This window comes from Artemia franciscana, chromosome 21 (genome assembly GCF_032884065.1).
Source record: "Artemia franciscana chromosome 21, ASM3288406v1, whole genome shotgun sequence".
NCBI classification, from domain to species: Eukaryota; Metazoa; Arthropoda; class Branchiopoda; order Anostraca; family Artemiidae; genus Artemia; species Artemia franciscana.
Window position 1 is genome coordinate 25,969,918 of NC_088883.1, and position 8,525 is coordinate 25,978,442.

Consider the following 8,525-nt stretch of genomic DNA (forward strand, 5'->3'; position numbering starts at 1 on the left):
ATGATACTTGGTAGGAAGAATAAGCACAAGTCCTAGATACATGATTGAAATAATCGATTGGATCTGATCTCTTTGGAAGAGTGGGGGAAGAGGGGGGAAAGAACTAATTTGGTAATTCAGAAAAATTAGAAAAATGAGGTAATTTTAAATTAGGAATGGGTGATTGGATCCTAATGAAATTTGATTTTGGAAGGACCTTGGGCCACAGAGTTCTTATTTTAAATCCTGACTGGATCTGGTGACATTGGGGGGAGTTGGAGGAAGAAACTAGAAATCTTGGAAAATGCTTCAAGTGGAGAGATTCTGATGATACTTGGTAGGAAGAATAAGCACAAGTCCTAGATACATGATTGGAATAACCAGACTGGATTGACTTTCTTTGTTGGAGCTAGAGGGGGTAATTTGGGAAAAATGAGATATTTTTAACTTACAAACAAGGGATCAGATCTTAATGAAGCTTAATATCTTGAAGGGTCTTGTGGTTCAGAGCTCTTATTTAAAATCCCAACCATATCCGGTGACATTGGGGGGAGTTGGAGGAGGAAACTGGAAATCTTGGAAAACATGAAAATTGAGGTATTTTAAGAATAGATGGTCAGATCTTAATGAAACTTGATATATTAGAAAGATCTCGTGTCTCACATGCTCTGTTTTCAATTTGAATTAGATCTGGGAACATAGAGGGGTGGAGGGGGGAAACCGAAATCTTGGAAAACGCTTAGAGTGGAGAGATCAGGATGCAACTTAATGGGAACAATAAGCACAATTTCTAGATACATTATTAACATAGTTGGACTGGATATGCTCTGTTTGGGAGAGGGGATTTCCAGTACTTTGGCAAGTTTGGTGCTTCTGGATGTGCTAGGACAATATAAATTTGTAGGTGTGTCAAGGACCTGCACAAATTGACTAGATAGCAGTTGTTTCCCCAATTTGACCATCTTGGGTGCTGAGGGAGAGGAAAAATTGAAAAAAGAGGTATTTTTAACTTACAAATGGGTGATCAGATATTAATGAAATTTGATATTTGGAAGGACCTTGTGTCTCAGCTCTTATTTTAAATCCCGACCATATCTGGTGATATTGGATGGGGAAGCTGTAAATCTTATGAGAACGCTTAGAGTTGAGAGATCATGATGAAACTTGGTGGGATAAATAAGCACATGTCCTAGGTACATGATTGACATACCGAACTGAATCTGATCTCTTTGGGGGATTTGGGGTGTTGGTGTTAATTTGGAAAAATTAGAAGAATTGAGGTATTTTTCTTACAAATGGGTGACCAGATCTTAATGAAACTTGATATTTTATTAGGTATTCATGTCTCAGAGCTCTTATTTTTGTATCCAGACCAGAAATGGTTACATTGGGGGGAGTTGGAGGGGTAAACAGGAAATCTTGGGAAATGCTTAGGGTGGAGAGATTGGGATGAAACTTGGTGGGTAGAATAAGCAAATGTCGTAGGTACGTAATTGACGTAACCGGACCGGACCCGCTTTCTTTGGGGGGGAGTTAGGGAGGTCCGGTGCTTTGGTGAGTTGTGCTTCTGGACATGCTAGGATGATAAAAATTGGTAGGAATGTCAAAGACCTTTACCAATTGACGTGATTCGTCTATCTGGGGAGTTGAAGGAGAAGAAAAATTAGAAAAAATGAAGTATTTTTAACACACAAATGGGGGATCAGATCTTAATGAATTTTGATATTTAGAAGGATGTTGTATCATAGAGCTCTTATTTTAAATCCCAACCAGTATTAAGCCTCTGATTTTCCTTTTAAATAAATCTTTTGATTCTTAGAATTGGCTAGATCTCATGTCTTGAGGAGCTCTTGGCTCCTCCAATCTCATCACAAGTGCCATATGAGCTCTTAGCTCTTGTTTTATGAGAAGTTAGAGGTGATCTCATAATTGGGCATTTGAGTGCACACATCTTCTAATCTGTTCCTTTTATTCATAGGGAATATTTCAGTTTGTAGAACCAGATAATGTTCTTACTATAAATTCAATACAATACTTTATTCATTTTGTTCATAAGTTTTATGTTGATTAATATAATACAGAAGTCTAGACTTGCTTGTGAGTAGTTTTTGGTACCTAGTCCTTGCTCCTCATGTTTTGCATGGGTAGGATCTACAGTTTAGCCATTGGTGATTTTGCCATTGTGGATAGCAAGGTCTTAATCCAAAGTGGTATCTTTGGCTTTCAATTCTTCAACAAGTGCCTCATGCTTAGCTCTGTCTTCTCGATTTATTGCTGCAGAAACAGATCACTAACTTCAAGTGGGATGTTGTCTTGAAGACATGTTTGATCAGGACTGTAGGTACAGTAAAAAGTGGAGGGAGAGGTCTTTGAACTGATTTGCTGGCAATAAGGATCATGGTAGGTAGACATTTTGCATTAGAGATAGGAGCAGATGGCAGGCCACACTGGGACTCTAAATAGTTTCAAACGTATGTTGTCATTCATGGTCAAAGGAATATCGTGTGCAACTAGGTTATTTTTCCATTGCTCTCTGTTTGTTTTGTTGCACACTAGTTTTCTGAATTTGTTTGCACTTTGTGGCTGATTATCATTCTTAAGAGTGTTAGTATCTGTATTTTTAGGATCATAAGCAATTTGTTTTCTATTAGTTATGTTGCACTTTGACTGTAATGCAAGTTCAGTGGTTTCAACTTTAGTTGCTTCAGTTTAGCTACTCATTCCCTTGGATAATGTACCCAATGGCTTGGATAAACTAGTCTGTAAGGCCAGAATTGGGTTTTTGAAAATCGTGTACATTGTTCACATGTACTTCGTGGCTGAAGGGCCATAAAACCGAGATCAGCACCGCCGGTTTGGACCTTATAGGTCTAGTGTCGTCTTACTGCTACTACTACTTACTTACATTGTCCACATGAGCAGCCAATGGATTAGCTTGAGTATCTGTTGGGTTAGTTTTACATTGGATATATAACCATTGGCAACCTATTTTTTGTCATTATGGCAGTTGGTATCTACCAAGTGACATTAACAATCACAAATTCTGTCAGTCTGTCTGTCAGTCCTGGTTTTGCTACTTTAGGCATTTCCAGGTGAGCTAAAACAATGAAATTTGCCAGGCGTATCAGGCACCAGACTAGATTAAATTAGAAATTATCGTTTTCCCGATTGGACCATCTGGTGGAGGGATGGGGGGATGGTTAAATCGAAAAAATTAGAAAAATGAAGTATTTTTAACTTACGAATACGTGATCGGATCTCAATGAAATTTGATGTTTGGAAGGATATCATGTCCCAGAGCTCTTATTTTAAATCCCAACCGGATCCAGTGAAACTGCGGGGAGTTGGGGGGGGGGACCTAACATCTTGGAAAACGTTTTGTGGAGGGATCGTGATGAAACTTGGTGGGAAAAATAGTCACAAGTCCTAGATACGTGACATAACCGGAATGGATTTGCTGTCTTTGGTGGAGTTTGGGGGGGGGGGTCTAATTCAGAAAAATTAGAAAAAATAAGATATTTGTAAATTACGAACGGGTGATCAAGTCTTAATGAAATTTGATATTTAGAAGGATCTTGTGCTTTAGAACTCTCATTTTAAATTCCGACCAGATCTGGTGACATTGGGGGGAGCTGGGTGGGGGAAACAGTAAATTTGGAAAACGCTTGAGGAGAGATCGGGATGAAACTTGATGGGAAGAAGCTGGGGGTTGTTAATTTGGAAAAATAAGACAAATTGTGGTATTTTACTTAATAACGGGAGACCGGATCTTACTGAAATTTGATATTTAGAAGGAACTCCTGTCTCAGAACTCTGATTTCAAATCCTGACCAGATCTGTTGACATTGGAGAGAGTTGGAGGGGATAAAGTCGTTTTCCCCTATTCGACCATCTGGGGGGCTAAAGGGAGAGGAAAATTTAAGGTATTTTTAACTTATAAGTGGATGATTGGATCTTAATGAATTTCGATATTTAGAAGGACCTCGTGATTTAGAGCTCTTATTTTAAATCCCAACTGGCATTAATGCTCTGATTTTCTTTTTAAATCAATCCATTGATTCTTAGAACTTTACCAGAGTTCATACCATATGAGGTCTTGGCTCTTCCGACCTCGTCACAACTGCCATATGACCTCTTTGCTCTTGTTTAATTGTGTAATTCACATTCTTTGGTTCTTAGGTTGAGGCAGGTAGCACACAGACATCTTCCGAACACATCATAGTTTGTTGCATTTGCAGTGTCACCTAGCCATATACTACAAGAAGTACATCTGTCTTATCCTTGCATGGACTTGCTTGTATTCCTGTACTGCTGCTGGGTGATATGATGACTTGGTTTGCTTATTCTGTGGTTACTAAAATTTAAATATGTCAGATGAAAATCTGATATTGGCAAAAATAACAATTATCAGTAACTACATACTGACAGCAATTTAAGACAGAAGAACGCTGATTCCCAGGGGAATAAAAATAAGAATCTCACTTCAAAGTCCAAACAAAAAGAGCAAAAACAAACAAGGATAAACCACTTAATTTAAACTTAGGGGTAATTGTAAATCAGTGACAACATGCAAAATGTTTGGATTTTTTGTCACACAGTTTGGGGCTATAATTACAGTCTAGCCCATTTACCTTAATTTATACTTCAGAGGAAAACAAGATCCAATGTTGGATCAGTTCAGCTTCATTGTTCAGATGGCAGTTAAAAAGTTTTTACACAAAATATAAAAGGGTTTTGACTGTGTTTACATTCGAGTGACACGCTTTCCAACTAAGAGTGTGATTAACACTCTTAGTGATGGTAACAGTGACCCCAGATAGGTATGATCAAGGGGACTTCTTCTGTAGTTTAGAGTAGACACCGCTGCACAACGTGAGCTGTTTGGGTATGACAAGCAGCATCCGTATCCTAGCACAACTCTGTTATATATACATATATATGAATCATTATTTGTGAGACGCAGATAAAAGGTAGATCCAGTCTTATCTTGTAGGTTCAGTTGTATCCCATTCTTTGTCAAGTCTCCTTTTAAAGACTTCAGCTAATGTTGAAGACACTGTCTCCACAGTTAAACAGTTCCAATCATTGATGACCCTTTGGCTAAAGAAGTCTTGTCTAATTTAGTGTTAACTCTGGGGTTATGAAGCTTATTAGAATGACCTTGTGTTTGTCTTTTCTGAGTAACTGGGTAAAGAGCAAATTTTGGGGTTGGTTGACAAATTTTACATGTGAGTAATTCGTCACTCCGCTTGCATCAGAATATCAGAGATGGGGGCTTTACATTAAATAGCCTTTCATTATATGATTTCTTACCAAGTCCTGAGTTGTACTTGGTGGCTTTCCTGTGTACTCCTTCAATCAACTGTATATCACCTTTGTAAAAATGGACCAGCAAGGCAGGTTCCAAAGTCAAGTACAGGTCTCACAATTACCTTGTATACCTTCAAGAAGTTTCCATGTGATTGGCTAGTAAGTATTCTTTTAAGAAGTCCAAGGCTAGAATCTGCTTTGAAAACAGTTTTTACAGTGTTCATGGAAATTCAGAAGATTATCTATAGTGACTCCCTGGTCTTTACCCCTGGTGCAAGTTTAAAGAGGAATGGGGGATGATGTCTGGTTATCATTAATAGTGTATTGGTGTAGAGGATTATTGTGACCAAAAAGGAATGGTGATGCATTTTGATATGTTGAAAGAGAGAAGCCACCTATCTGCCTATGGCTGAATGTAGTCAAGGTCAGATTGTATTGATGATTTTTCAGGTACATTAAACAGATTTGAGTCGTCAGCATAAAGGGTTAGGTGGTTGCTGACTTTGGTTATCTTATCATTTATATAAAGAAAAAATAATGTGGGTTCCCTAAACTGTTCCCTGGGGAACACTGCATAGAACATTACAGGGCTAAGAGTTGGTAAATTTGCTATACGTTGTGAACAGCCATATAGCCTGCCAGCCAGGAAGTCCATTAGCCAGTCTACTAATTCATGGTTGATTCATAAAGCCGATTATGTGTGACCTTGTTGAATGCTTTGGCTAGGTCTAAAAGAATTAAATCAACTGGAAGGCCTTTTTCTAGTAAGTGGGTAACCTATTAATAAATGTCTAGCAGGTTAGTTTCTACAGATTGTCTGGGGAGAAAGTCATGCTGCCTATTGGAGATAATTTCATTAGTAACAAGGTGTTGAAGAAGTGCATCATTAACAATCCTCTCAAGGACTTCTGTAACAGCAGACCTGAGACTGATAGCTCTATAAACTTCAGCTTTGGATCCATCCCCCTTCTTAAAGATAGGTGGTATATAGGCTAGTCTCCATTGGAAGGGAACATACTTATGATCAAGGGAATGTTGAAAAAGTATAGATAGTGCTGAGGCGATTTTGCAAGCAGCTTCTTTTAGCAGAAGTGAATTAATGTTATCAGGACCAGCAGTTTTTTGGTGTCCATGCTTTTCAGTTTTTTTTCAACCATAGAAGCAGTAACTAATGCAACTCATTTGCTTCTAGATGTTGTACTTTTAAGTTGGGAATGGGAATATTATCAGATTCATTTGTGAAGACTGGTGCAAATTGCTCATTTAGAAGATAAAATGTATTTTGGACACTAATGACTTCGCTTCCGTTGTTTGTTGTTAAACATTTTATGGATCTCCAGTTGTGATCTCTGCTTGATACATAGTTCCAGAATTTCTTAGGATTCAACTTACTTTGGTTGGCGAGCCTTGGCTTAAAGTTATGATACTGTTTGGTGAAATTCCTTAATTTATTTCAGGCTTTGAGATATTTTGTAATGGTCTGGCTTGTCCTTTTTTCTTCCATTGCATTTCTTGTAAGTTAGTTTGTTGTCTTCTGTTAGCTGTCACGTTTGGTAAGGTCTTAGGTATGGGGGTATAACTTTGTATTATTTTTCGTTCCCAAGTTTCCACGAGTAGGGCCCAGAATTTCCCCCACTACTCGTTGATCCCACCCTGGGGGGATTGATTTTGAGTTAAAATCAAGTAAATGTGAAAATCAAGCCATAGCTAATTTTAGAAAAGGCTACGCCAGATAGTACACGTGAGTGAGAGGCAAATCTGGCCTAGGCCTTTTTTAGGATTTTATAAAAATTTTGTCAGTTCACTTGTTGATATATAAGTCTATCTATCATTTGTCCATGCGTCACTCCTAGTACAGAACTAAAGTCTCCAGTTTATACCTCGGTTAATTCAATCCTAGGACAGAACTAAGTGTCAAGAAGGTTAACTTCTATAGATTGTCCTGGAAGAAAGTTGTGCTGCCTGTTGTAGATAATTTCATTAGAAACAAGGTGATAAAGAAGGGCATCATTAACAATCCTCTCAAGGACTTACGCAATAACAGACGTGAGGCTGACAGGCCTATAATTTTCAGCTTTGACTCTACCCCCCCTTTTTTTAAAGATAAATTTGATATAGACTTGTTCCTAGTGGGAGGGGACATACTTGTGATCAAGGGAATGTTGAAACATTATTGATAGTGCAGGGGCAATTTCGGGAGTACCCTCTTTTAGCAGATGAATGCTATCAGCACCAGAACTCTTGTTGATGTCCAGACCTTTGAGTTGCTCTTCAAGCAAAAAAAATCAATAAAAGGAAGGAATTTACATATTTTTCGTTCATATATTCGTGTCCAAATACAAGAAAGTGGCAAGGATATGATATGATTCTACTCGCAACCAAAACACGGAAAAATTAAGAAACATGGGTTTAATAGACACAGAAACGGCAAAAACGATAAGAAATAAAACAGAACAGAAGAAAAAACGATAATGAAAAAAGGCTAACTGTTTTCTGTTTTTTTTTTCTGTTTTCTAAAAAAAAAAAAAAAAAAAAACAGAAAGGGAATCTGCGTCGATCGCTATTTGGCAGGGACTGTGGTGTGATTGTTGGTCTCTTTCATAATTGATCTGTGGATATTATCCTTGACATTGTATTGTTTATAACCATCTGGCGAAGCTTCATTAAGAATGTCTATAGCTCTTCATTAGGCTATAGATTTGGTTTGTGTTGTAGCCTACAGCCTTGATCTTTTCTGAGTGGGCTATTGTCCGTATAATTACGCTGTTAAAATTCTATTTCTTTGGCTAATTACCATCTAATGCTTCAATAATACCTTCAATTTAATACCATCTAATAATTCAAACTCCTCCTTCATTTTTCTATCGCCTCATTGCTTAGGTCACAAAACGTCATTGTGCTTGTTACCCGGCTCGAAATATTTCTTTAGTTAAGCTGTGCTGTTGCTGGCGTTACGATATTTGATCATTACAGAAACGATCATGGACATTTGCATTGGGCACCCAATGCTTTCTGTATTTCTACGAGGTTGCGTTATCCTCGTAGGAGGGTGCGTTAAACCTTTCTGGTATTACGACCTAATGTTTCATTTCCATAAAAAACATATTAGCAAAATATGTTGCTATATTTCCATTTAAAATAAAATGCATGAACTTAACATAGGAAGTTTTGAATTTAGTCTATTTAGTTGAATTAATTACATTTTTCTTAACATAGCTCATAATTATGTAAAACGT